This window comes from Bufo gargarizans, chromosome 8 (assembly GCF_014858855.1).
Source record: "Bufo gargarizans isolate SCDJY-AF-19 chromosome 8, ASM1485885v1, whole genome shotgun sequence".
Classification (NCBI taxonomy): Eukaryota; Metazoa; Chordata; class Amphibia; order Anura; family Bufonidae; genus Bufo; species Bufo gargarizans.
The window spans coordinates 127,577,066-127,590,729 of NC_058087.1; the positions used below are offsets into that span (position 1 = coordinate 127,577,066).

The window sequence follows — 13,664 nt, forward strand, 5'->3', positions numbered from 1 at the left end:
TGATGCAATACGTTTCCGTTTGCTGGTTTGCATCCTCCTGGCACAGCACCATGTTAATGATAGTGAATTGGTTGCAGAGATGGCAGGAGGTGGCTGACTCTGCCGAGAGCAGAGAGGAGCCTCCTGGTCAGACAGCCAGGGGTTGGCAGGTGTCTGCTTGCCAAAAGCTGCGGCAAGCTGCATACACATTGTATCCTCCTGGTAGTAAAGTAATTTGGCCTCCCTTTTGGCAACAGGAAAACATTCCTCTGTTTTGTTTTGGTACCAAGGATCTAAAAGCATGGCTATGCAATAATCATCAGATTGCTTAATGTTAAAGATACACCTGTCATTATGTAAGCAAGCAAGCATAAGGCTCGCCATTCTTGCCAGCGTGCCCAAAAACACAGTTCTTTCTAGCTCCCACCCTCACTGAGATGACTGGTCAACATGGCCTGTGTTGTCGTCATGATCACCGTTAGCCGTGTCCTCCTAGACAAGCAACTCTTCCTGCTTCTCCTCCTGTGATGTCTCCTCATCTTCCACTTCTTCTTCCATAAAACTTTGTCCATGTGGGTCCCAAACAGCTAGTACAGGGTGGCCAACCAGATGCATAAGCTGTTCCTCCACCGTCCCTTGTTGCTTCAGCATCAGCATCTGCTCTAAGATACATATCAGGGCAAGGCATTGTTTGGAGAACATGAATTGCGACCGGTGTTTCTAATGAGCTGCCACTGCCTGATCTCGGAACATGCTGTCTTCTGTGGTGGCCTGGTGCGTAACTAAATCATTTACTGCTTTATACTGCTCGTACAGTTGCTCTATCATATGCAAGGTGGAATTCCATTGAGTTGAAACATTGCGGATCAAGCAGTGCAAAGGCAGACAATTCTGTCCCTGCAAGTCCAGTCCCTTGCCACATAAGAAAGGTTGAAATGCAAAGAGAGTCTCCTTCATATGGCCAGCATTTTCTGCATGCCACAGTACTTTGTCAAAAAGTGTTGCAGAAATAATTTTCTCACATGCACCATGCAGGGAGCATGTGTTGTTTCCCTCAAACACAGCATGGCCACGATATCCCTGCAATTGTTGCTGACCACCTTGCCCAGTTGAAGTTGATGTGGAGACAGCCAGCAGGATGTTTGCGGCTTGATGGACTTTAGTGAGTGATTGACTATGTAGCTGTTCTCACCCAGACAATCAGCTCTAACATGACAAGACAACGCTTCAGTTTACACATATGATAGAAGGGTGAGTGACATTCTGCCTTGCTTATTTTGGGTACAGAAGAATGTCTATGGAGAAGGATGTGGAGGAAGAAGATGGTGTGGGAACCAGATGAACACAAACGTGGAAGTGTCAATAGGATCTGGCCTTGTTCCTGTGGTGCTGCCTCGCCACGAAAAACATTGACCCAGAGGGCCATGAAAGACATGTACTATCCCTGCCCATAACAGCTGCTCCAGGTATCCACGGTGACGTGCACCTTGCCACACAGTGAGAATTGCAAGAAGTGGCCCACGTTCTCTGCCACATTACAGTACAAAGCAGGGATGGCTTTTTTGGAAAAAGAATGGTGGCTAGTTATCTTCCAGCAAAGATGAGCACTCCATCAGCCCCCTACAGGCAACAGAATCCACTAAGTGGTACGGCAGCCAATGCACTGCCAGCAACTTAGCCAGGTAGGAGTTAAGTTTGCAAGCCAGCTGATTGCTGGGCATGTAGACTTATTTCCTGGTCACTCTTTCCATTATCAAAGGCTGACCAAGGAGTGGAGGAGGAGGAGTAGTCTGTGCATGAGAAGTAGTAACTGATGATGATGATGACGACAAGACTGTATGTGACTGTGGACTGGCTGATGCAAAGGAGACTGGGAGAAGGACACTCTCATTACACTAGTAGGAAGCCACTTCTATTTTTCCACTGGATTAGATTATGCTATTTATGTGCTGCAATAGAGCAATGGTGCCTAGGTTGTGTTTGAACATCCATGGATTCAGTGTAGCTGGCCAGCTAAGACCTGTCCTAGGTTGCTAATATAGCTTATATGTTTATACAGCTAGACCTGCCAATAACCTTAATACAGTTCCTATGTTTATATGATAAAGACAAAAACAGAGTTGATTACTGTGACTTCATGTTTTTGGATGTCATGTAACAGTCATATTTTGTATCCACAGAAGCAAAAAAAGATAATGTGCCATTAAGATTCATTATATAATGTAAGGTAAGCTCAATGACACAGCAGAAACAACATAAAGCATAGAGTTAAACTGTTGTTGCTGGGAAGGAATCTTGACCAATCACAGCCTGCCTTAGGCTAGTTTCACACTTGCGGCAGGACGGATCCGGCAGGCTGGTCTCCCTGTCGGATCCGTTCTTCCACTGTTTTGCCGTATCACTGGACCGCCGCTCCGTCCCCATTGACTATAATGGGTATGGGGGCGGAGCTCCGGCGCAGCACGGCGGTGCACGGCGAAAGCCGCCGGACTAAAAAGTCATGCAGACTTTTTTAGTCCGGCGGCTATCGCCGTGCACCGCCGTGCTGCGCCGAAGCTGCGCCCCATCCCCATTATAGTCAATGGGGATGGAGCAGCGGTCCGGCGATACGGCGAAACAGCGGAAGGACGGATCCGACAGGGAGACCAGCCTGCCAGATCCGTTCTGCCGAAAGTGTGAAAGTACCCTTACACACAGCAGGAGTTTTTACCAATCACAGCCAGCCTCACACACTGTCTGTGTGGAAAATTGCCCCAGCAGGAGCTGCTAGGAGAAGAGCTGAACAGACATTCACTCCACTAAGAGTTGTGTTGTATGGAAGCAGATAGGCCAAAATAGGTATATATTGTTAATATAGTGATTAGAACTGTATACTGAACTGGTTATATGTATGTTTACTAATAGGGATGAGCGAACTCGAACTGTATAGTTCGGGTTCGTACCGAATTTTGGGGTGTCCGTGACACGGACCCGAACCCGGACATTTTCGTAAAAGTCCGGGTTCGGGTTCGGTGTTCGTCGCTTTCTTGGCGCTTTTGTGACGCTTTCTTGGCGCTTTTTGAAAGGCTGCAAAGCAGCCAATCAACAAGCGTCATACTACTTGCCCCAAGAGGCCATCACAGCCATGCCTACTATTGGCATGGCTGTGATTGGCCAGAGCACCATGTGACCCAGCCTCTATTTAAGCTGGAGTCACATAGCGCCGCCCGTCACTCTGCTCTGATTAGCGTAGGGAGAGGTTGCGGCTGCGACAGTAGGGCGAGATTAGGCAGATTAACTCCTCCAAAGGACTTGATTAACTGATCGATCTGCAGCTGTGGATCATTGAGCTGCTGATCCTCAATTGCTCACTGTTTTTAGGCTGCCCAGACCGTTTGTCAGTCACATTTTTCTGGGGTGATCGGCGGCCATTTTGTGTCTTGTGGTGCACCAGCACAAGCTGCGACCAAGTGCATTTAACCCTCAATGGTGTGGTTGTTTTTTGGCTAAAGCCTACATCAGGGTGAAGCTGTCACACCAAGTGCATTTAACCAGCAATAGTCTGTTCATTTTTTGGCCATATACAAAATCAGGGGCAAGCTGCGCCTGTCACCAAGTGCATTTAACCCTCAATGGTGTGGTTGTTTTTTGGCTAAAGCCTACATCAGGGTGAAGCTGTCACACCAAGTGCATTTAACCAGCAATAGTCTGTTCATTTTTTGGCCATATACAAAATCAGGGGCAAGCTGCGCCTGTCACCAAGTGCATTTAACCCTCAATGGTGTGGTTGTTTTTTGGCTAAAGCCTACATCAGGGTGAAGCTGTCACACCAAGTGCATTTAACCAGCAATAGTCTGTTCATTTTTTGGCCATATACAAAATCAGGGGCAAGCTGCGCCTGTCACCAAGTGCATTTAACCCTCAATGGTGTGGTTGTTTTTTGGCTAAAGCCTACATCAGGGTGAAGCTGTCACACCAAGTGCATTTAACCAGCAATAGTCTGTTCATTTTTTGGCCATATACAAAATCAGGGGCAAGCTGCGCCTGTCACCAAGTGCATTTAACCCTCAATGGTGTGGTTGTTTTTTGGCTAAAGCCTACATCAGGGTGAAGCTGTCACACCAAGTGCATTTAACCAGCAATAGTCTGTTCATTTTTTGGCCATATACAAAATCAGGGGCAAGCTGCGCCTGTCACCAAGTGCATTTAACCCTCAATGGTGTGGTTGTTTTCTGGCTAAAGCCTACATCAGGGTGAAGCTGTCACACCAAGTGCATTTAACCAGCAATAGTCTGTTTATTTTTTGGCCATATACTACATCAGGGGCAAGCTGCGCCCGTCACCAAGTGCATTTAACCCTCAGTAGTGTGGTTGGTCAAGCTGTGACACCAAGTGCATTTAACCAGCAATAGTCTGTTCATTTTTTGGCCATATACTACATCAGGGGCAAGCTGCGCCCGTCACCAAGTGCATTTAACCAGCAATAGTGTGGTTATTTTTTGGCCATATCCCAGTCTAATTCTGTCACTAAATCCATACCGGTCACCCAGCGCCTAAATACTAGGCCTCAAATTTATATCCCGCTAAATCTCTCGTTACCGCTGTCCTGTTGTAGCTGGGAAAGTTATTTAGTGTCCGTCAAAGCACATTTTTTGTTCTGGGTTGAAGTACAATTCCCAATTTAGCAATTTCATAATTTAGTGGTTTCTGCTATATCAGAGCTATTTGAAATCTATCCCTAAAAGGGTATATAATATTCAAGGTGCACATTGGGTCATTCAGAATAACTTCACACACACCCGCTACTGTGTATTTTCAAGTCTAATTCTGTCACTAAACCCATACCTGTCACCCAGCGCCTAAATACTAGGCCTCAAATTTATATCCTGCTAAATCTCTCGTTACCGCTGTCCTGTTGTAGCTGGGAAAGTTATTTAGTGTCCGTCAAAGCACATTTTTTGTTCTGGGTTGAAGTACAATTCCCAATTTAGCAATTTCATAATTTAGTGGTTTCTGCTATATCAGAGCTATTTGAAATCTATCCCTAAAAGGGTATATAATATTCAAGGTGCACATTGGGTCATTCAGAATAACTTCACACACACCCGCTACTGTGTATTTTCAAGTCTAATTCTGTCACTAAACCCATACCTGTCACCCAGCGCCTAAATACTAGGCCTCAAATTTATATCCTGCTAAATCTCTCGTTACCGCTGTCCTGTTGTAGCTGGGAAAGTTATTTAGTGTCCGTCAAAGCACATTTTTTGTTCTGGGTTGAAATACAATTCCCAATTTAGCAATTTCATAATTTAGTGGTTTCTGCTATTTCAGAGCTATTTGAAATCTATCCCTAAAAGGGTAGATCATATTGAAGGTGCACATAGGGTCATTCAGAATAACTTCACACACACCCGCTACTGTGTATTTCCAAGTCTAATTCTGTCACTAAACCCATACCTGTCACCCAGCGCCTAAATACTAGGCCTCAAATTTATATCCCGCTAAATCTCTCGTTACCGCTGTCCTGTTGTAGCTGGGAAAGTTATTTAGTGTCCGTCAAAGCACATTTTTTGTTCTGGGTTGAAGTACAATTCCCAATTTAGCAATTTCATAATTTAGTGGTTTCTGCTATATCAGAGCTATTTGAAATCTATCCCTAAAAGGGTATATAATATTCAAGGTGCACATTGGGTCATTCAGAATAACTTCACACACACCCGCTACTGTGTATTTCCAAGTCTAATTCTGTCACTAAACCCATACCTGTCACCCAGCGCCTAAATACTAGGCCTCAAATTTATATCCTGCTAAATCTCTCGTTACCGCTGTCCTGTTGTAGCTGGGAAAGTTATTTAGTGTCCGTCAAAGCACATTTTTTGTTCTGGGTTGAAGTACAATTCCCAATTTAGCAATTTCATAATTTAGTGGTTTCTGCTATATCAGAGCTATTTGAAATCTATCCCTAAAAGGGTATATAATATTCAAGGTGCACATTGGGTCATTCAGAATAACTTCACACACACCCGCTACTGTGTATTTCCAAGTCTAATTCTGTCACTAAACCCATACCTGTCACCCAGCGCCTAAATACTAGGCCTCAAATTTATATCCCGCTAAATCTCTCGTTACCGCTGTCCTGTTGTAGCTGGGAAAGTTATTTAGTGTCCGTCAAAGCACATTTTTTGTTCTGGGTTGAAGTACAATTCCCAATTTAGCAATTTCATAATTTAGTGGTTTCTGCTATATCAGAGCTATTTGAAATCTATCCCTAAAAGGGTATATAATATTCAAGGTGCACATTGGGTCATTCAGAATAACTTCACACACACCCGCTACTGTGTATTTCCAAGTCTAATTCTGTCACTAAACCCATACCTGTCACCCAGCGCCTAAATACTAGGCCTCAAATTTATATCCTGCTAAATCTCTCGTTACCGCTGTCCTGTTGTAGCTGGGAAAGTTATTTAGTGTCCGTCAAAGCACATTTTTTGTTCTGGGTTGAAGTTCAATTCCCAATTTAGCAATTTCATAATTTAGTGGTTTCTGCTATATCAGAGCTATTTGAAATCTATCCCTAAAAGGGTATATAATATTCAAGGTGCACATTGGGTCATTCAGAATAACTTCACACACACCCGCTACTGTGTATTTCCAAGTCTAATTCTGTCACTAAACCCATACCTGTCACCCAGCGCCTAAATACTAGGCCTCAAATTTATATCCTGCTAAATCTCTCGTTACCGCTGTCCTGTTGTAGCTGGGAAAGTTATTTAGTGTCCGTCAAAGCACATTTTTTGTTCTGGGTTGAAATACAATTCCCAATTTAGCAATTTCATAATTTAGTGGTTCCTGCTATATCAGAGCTATTTGAAATCTATCCCAAAAAGGGTATATAATATTCAAGGTGCACATAGGGTCATTCAGAATAACTTCACACACACGCTTCTGTGCATTTCCAAGTCTAATTCTGTCACTAAATCCATACCGGTCACCCAGCGCCTAAATACTAGGCCTCAAATTTATATCCCGCTGAATTTGAATACAATACATTGGGCCAAATAATATATTTGTTGTTGTGGTGAACCATAACAATGAGAAAAACATCTAGTAAGGGACGCGGACGTGGACATGGTCGTGGTGGTGTTAGTGGACCCTCTGGTGCTGGGAGAGGACGTGGCCGTTCTGCCACATCCACACGTCCTAGTGTACCAACTACCTCAGGTCCCAGTAGCCGCCAGAATTTACAGCGATATATGGTGGGGCCCAATGCCGTTCTAAGGATGGTAAGGCCTGAGCAGGTACAGGCATTAGTCAATTGGGTGGCCGACAGTGGATCCAGCACGTTCACATTATCTCCCACCCAGTCTTCTGCAGAAAGCGCACAGATGGCGCCTGAAAACCAACCCCATCAGTCTGTCACATCACCCCCATGCATACCAGGGAAACTGTCTCAGCCTCAAGTTATGCAGCAGTCTCTTATGCTGTTTGAAGACTCCGCTGGCAGGGTTTCCCAAGGGCATCCACCTAGCCCTTCCCCAGCGGTGAAAGACATAGAATGCACTGACGCACAACCACTTATGTTTCCTGATGATGAGGACATGGGAATACCACCTCAGCATGTCTCTGATGATGACGAAACACAGGTGCCAACTGCTGCGTCTTTCTGCAGTGTGCAGACTGAACAGGAGGTCAGGGATCAAGACTGGGTGGAAGACGATGCAGGGGACGATGAGGTCCTAGACCCCACATGGAATGAAGGTCGTGCCACTGACTTTCACAGTTCGGAGGAAGAGGCAGTGGTGAGACCGAGCCAACAGCGTAGCAAAAGAGGGAGCAGTGGGCAAAAGCAGAACACCCGCCGCCAAGAGACTCCGCCTGCTACTGACCGCCGCCATCTGGGACCGAGCACCCCAAAGGCAGCTTCAAGGAGTTCCCTGGCATGGCACTTCTTCAAACAATGTGCTGACGACAAGACCCGAGTGGTTTGCACGCTGTGCCATCAGAGCCTGAAGCGAGGCATTAACGTTCTGAACCTGAGCACAACCTGCATGACCAGGCACCTGCATGCAAAGCATGAACTGCAGTGGAGTAAACACCTTAAAACCAAGGAAGTCACTCAGGCTCCCCCTGCTACCTCTTCTGCTGCTGCCGCCTCGGCCTATTCTGCTGCTGCCGCCTCGGCCTCTTCCTCCGCCTCTGGAGGAACGTTGGCACCTGCCGCCCAGCAAACAGGGGATGTACCACCAACACCACCACCACCACCTCCGTCACCAAGCGTCTCAACCATGTCACACGCCAGCGTTCAGCTCTCCATCTCACAAACATTTGATAGAAAGCGTAAATTCCCACCTAGCCACCCTCGATCCCTGGCCCTGAATGCCAGCATTTCTAAACTACTGGCCTATGAAATGCTGTCATTTAGGCTGGTGGACACAGACAGCTTCAAACAGCTCATGTCGCTTGCTGTCCCACAGTATGTTGTTCCCAGCCGGCACTACTTCTCCAAGAGAGCCGTGCCTTCCCTGCACAACCAAGTATCCGATAAAATCAAGTGTGCACTGCGCAACGCCATCTGTAGCAAGGTCCACCTAACCACAGATACGTGGACCAGTAAGCACGGCCAGGGACGCTATATCTCCCTAACTGCACACTGGGTAAATGTAGTGGCAGCTGGGCCCCAGGCGGAGAGCTGTTTGGCGCACGTCCTTCCGCCGCCAAGGATCGCAGGGCAACATTCTTTGCCTCCTGTTGCCACCTCCTCCTTCTCGGCTTCCTCCTCCTCTTCTTCCACCTGCTCATCCAGTCAGCCACACACCTTCACCACCAACTTCAGCACAGCCCGGGGTAAACGTCAGCAGGCCATTCTGAAACTCATATGTTTGGGGGACAGGCCCCACACCGCACAGGAGTTGTGGCGGGGTATTGAACAACAGACCGACGAGTGGTTGCTGCCGGTGAGCCTCAAGCCCGGCCTGGTGGTGTGTGATAATGGGCGAAATCTCGTTGCAGCTCTGGGACTAGCCAATTTGACGCACATCCCTTGCTTGGCGCATGTGCTGAATTTGGTGGTGCAGAAGTTCATTCACAACTACCCCGACATGTCAGAGCTGCTGCATAAAGTGCGGGCCGTCTGTTCGCGCTTCCGGCGTTCACATCCTGCCGCTGCTCGCCTGTCTGCGCTACAGCGTAACTTCGGCCTTCCCGCTCACCGCCTCATATGCGACGTGCCCACCAGGTGGAACTCCACCTTGCACATGCTGGACAGACTGTGCGAGCAGCAGCAGGCCATAGTGGAGTTTCAGCTGCAGCACGCACGGGTCAGTCGCACTACAGAACAGCACCACTTCACCACCAATGACTGGGCCTCCATGCGAGACCTGTGTGCCCTGTTGCGCTGTTTCGAGTACTCCACCAACATGGCCAGTGGCGATGACACCGTTATCAGCGTTACAATACCACTTCTATGTCTCCTTGAGAAAACACTTAGGGCGATGATGGAAGAGGAGGTGGCCCAGGAGGAGGAGGAGGAGGAGGAAGAGGGGTCATTTTTAGCACTTTCAGGCCAGTCTCTTCGAAGTGACTCAGAGGGAGGTTTTTGGCAACAGCAGAGGCCAGGTACAAATGTGGCCAGCCAGGGCCCACTACTGGAGGACGAGGAGGACGAGGATGAGGAGGAGGTGGAGGAGGATGAGGATGAAGCATGGTCACAGCGGGGTGGCACCCAACGCAGCTCGGGTCCATCACTGGTGCGTGGCTGGGGGGAAAGGCAGGACGATGACGATACGCCTCCCACAGAGGACAGCTTGTCCTTACCCCTGGGCAGCCTGGCACACATGAGCGACTACATGCTGCAGTGCCTGCGCAACGACAGCAGAGTTGCCCACATTTTAACCTGTGCGGACTACTGGGTTGCCACCCTGCTGGATCCACGCTACAAAGACAATGTGCCCACCTTACTTCCTGCACTGGAGCGTGATAGGAAGATGCGCGAGTACAAGCGCACGTTGGTAGACGCGCTACTGAGAGCATTCCCAAATGTCACAGGGGAACAAGTGGAAGCCCAAGGCCAAGGCAGAGGAGGAGCAAGAGGTCGCCAAGGCAGCTGTGTCACGGCCAGCTCCTCTGAGGGCAGGGTTAGCATGGCAGAGATGTGGAAAACTTTTGTCAACACGCCACAGCTAACTGCACCACCACCTGATACGCAACGTGTTAGCAGGAGGCAACATTTCACTAACATGGTGGAACAGTACGTGTGCACACCCCTCCACGTACTGACTGATGGTTCGGCCCCATTCAACTTCTGGGTCTCTAAATTGTCCACGTGGCCAGAGCTAGCCTTTTATGCCTTGGAGGTGCTGGCCTGCCCGGCAGCCAGCGTTTTGTCTGAACGTGTATTCAGCACGGCAGGGGGCGTCATTACAGACAAACGCAGCCGCCTGTCTACAGCCAATGTGGACAAGCTGACGTTCATAAAAATGAACCAGGCATGGATCCCACAGGACCTGTCCGTCCCTTGTCCAGATTAGACATTAACTACCTCCCCATAACCATATATTATTGGACTCCAGGGCACTTCCTCATTCAATCCTATTTTTATTTTCATTTTACCATTATATTGCAAGGCTACCCAAAGTTGAATGAACCTCTCCTCTGCCTGTGTGCTAGGCCTAAATATATGCCAATGGATTGTTGCAGTGGTGGCTGACGTGAAGCCTCATTCTCTGCTATGACATGCAGACTGATTCTCTGGTGACATGAAGCCAGATTGTCTGTTACGGGACCTCTCTCCTCTGCCTGGGTGCTGGGCCTGAATTTATGACAATGGACTGTTGCAGTGGTGGCTGACGTGAAGCCTGATTCTCTGCTATGACATGCAGACTGATTCTCTGCTGACATGAAGCCAGATCCTCTGTTGCGGGACCTCTCTCCTCTGCCTGGGTGCTGGGCCTAAATTTATGAAAATGGACTGTTGCAGTGGTGGGTGACGTGAAGCCTCATTCTCTGCTATGACATGCAGACTGATTCTCTGCTGACATGAAGCCAGATTGTCTGTTACGGGACCTCTCTCCTCTGCCTGGGTGCTGGGCCTAAATATCTGACAATGGACTGTTGCATTGGTGGCTGACGTGAAGCCTGATTCTCTGCTATGATATGAAGACTGATTCTCTGCTGACATGAAGCCAGATTGTCTGTTACGGGACCTCTCTCCTCTGCCTGTGTGCTAGGCCTAAATATATGCCAATGGATTGTTGCAGTGGTGGCTGACGTGAAGCCTGATTCTCTGCTATGACATGCAGACTAATTCTCTGCTGACATGAAGCCAGATTGTCTGTTACGGGACCTCTCTCCTCTGCCTGGGTGCTGGGCCTAAATTTATGACAATGGACTGTTGCAGTGGTGGCTGACGTGAAGCCTGATTCTCTGCTATGACATGCAGACTGATTCTCTGCTGACATGAAGCCAGATCCTCTGTTACGGGACCTCTCTCCTCTGCCTGGGTGCTGGGCCTAAATTTATGAAAATGGACTGTTGCAGTGGTGGGTGACGTGAAGCCTCATTCTCTGCTATGACATGCAGACTGATTCTCTGCTGACATGAAGCCAGATTGTCTGTTACGGGACCTCTCTCCTCTGCCTGGGTGCTGGGCCTGAATTTATGACAATGGACTGTTGCAGTGGTGGCTGACGTGAAGCCTGATTCTCTGCTATGACATGCAGACTAATTCTCTGCTGACATGAAGCCAGATTGTCTGTTACGGGACCTCTCTCCTCTGCCTGGGTGCTGGGCCTAAATTTATGAAAATGGACTCTTACAGTGGTGGGTGACGTGAAGCCTGATTCTCTGCTATGACATGAAGACTGATTCTCTGCTGACATGAAGCCAGATCCTCTGTTACGGGACCTCTCTCCTCTGCCTGGGTGCTGGGCCTAAATATCTGACAATGGACTGTTGCATTGGTGGCTGACGTGAAGCCTGATTCTCTGCTATGATATGAAGACTGATTCTCTGCTGACATGAAGCCAGATTGTCTGTTACGGGACCTCTCTCCTCTGCCTGTGTGCTAGGCCTAAATATATGCCAATGGATTGTTGCAGTGGTGGCTGACGTGAAGCCTGATTCTCTGCTATGACATGCAGACTGATTCTCTGGTGACATGAAGCCAGATCCTCTGTTACGGGACCTCTCTCCTCTGCCTGGGTGCTGGGCCTAAATTTATGAAAATGGACTGTTGCAGTGGTGGGTGACGTGAAGCCTGATTCTCTGCTATGACATGCAGACTGATTCTCTGGTGACATGAAGCCAGATCCTCTGTTACGGGACCTCTCTCCTCTGCCTGGGTGCTGGGCCTAAATTTATGAAAATGGACTGTTGCAGTGGTGGGTGACGTGAAGCCTCATTCTCTGCTATGACATGCAGACTGATTCTCTGCTGACATGAAGCCAGATCGTCTGTTACGGGACCTCTCTCCTCTGCCTGGGTGCTGGGCCTAAATTTATGAAAATGGACTCTTACAGTGGTGGGTGACGTGAAGCCTGATTCTCTGCTATGACATGAAGACTGATTCTCTGCTGACATGAAGCCAGATCCTCTGTTACGGGACCTCTCTCCTCTGCCTGGGTGCTGGGCCTAAATATCTGACAATGGACTGTTGCATTGGTGGCTGACGTGAAGCCTGATTCTCTGCTATGATATGAAGACTGATTCTCTGCTGACATGAAGCCAGATTGTCTGTTACGGGACCTCTCTCCTCTGCCTGTGTGCTAGGCCTAAATATATGCCAATGGATTGTTGCAGTGGTGGCTGACGTGAAGCCTGATTCTCTGCTATGACATGCAGACTGATTCTCTGGTGACATGAAGCCAGATCCTCTGTTACGGGACCTCTCTCCTCTGCCTGGGTGCTGGGCCTAAATTTATGAAAATGGACTGTTGCAGTGGTGGGTGACGTGAAGCCTGATTCTCTGCTATGACATGCAGACTGATTCTCTGGTGACATGAAGCCAGATCCTCTGTTACGGGACCTCTCTCCTCTGCCTGGGTGCTGGGCCTAAATTTATGAAAATGGACTGTTGCAGTGGTGGGTGACGTGAAGCCTCATTCTCTGCTATGACATGCAGACTGATTCTCTGCTGACATGAAGCCAGATTGTCTGTTACGGGACCTCTCTCCTCTGCCTGGGTGCTGGGCCTGAATTTATGACAATGGACTGTTGCAGTGGTGGCTGACGTGAAGCCTGATTCTCTGCTATGATATGAAGACTGATTCTCTGCTGACATGAAGCCAGATTGTCTGTTACGGGACCTCTCTCCTCTGCCTGGGTGCCGGGGCCTAAATATCTGAGAATGGACTGTTCCAGTGGTGGGTAACGGGAAGCCAGATTCTCTGCTATGATATGAAGACTGATTCTCTGCTGACATGAAGCCAGATTGTCTGTTACGGGACCTCTCTCCTCTGCCTGGGTGCTGGGCCTAAATTTATGAAAATGGACTCTTACAGTGGTGGGTGACGTGAAGCCTGATTCTCTGCTATGACATGAAGACTGATTCTCTGCTGACATGAAGCCAGATTGTCTGTTACGGGACCTCTCTCCTCTGCCTGGGTGCCGGGGCCTAAATATCTGAGAATGGACTGTTCCAGTGGTGGGTGACGGGAAGCCAGATTCTCTGCTATGGAACCTCTCTCCAATTGATTTTGGTTAATTTTTAT

At 48.3% G+C, this 13,664-nt stretch overlaps 1 long non-coding RNA gene across 2 annotated transcripts in view; it reads left to right on the forward strand.

Annotated features, from left to right (window-relative positions):
* The window catches only part of LOC122945344, a 127,737-nt gene that overhangs the window by 69,984 nt on the left and 44,089 nt on the right, over positions 1-13,664 (forward strand). Inside the window, exon 2 of one of the 2 annotated variants that reach the window (XR_006391115.1) lies at positions 2,160-2,206. The exons of the other annotated variant lie outside the window; for it this stretch is intronic. This is a non-coding gene — a long non-coding RNA (uncharacterized LOC122945344). The remainder of the gene's footprint in view (positions 1-2,159; positions 2,207-13,664) is intronic. 2 annotated transcript variants of the gene reach the window in all.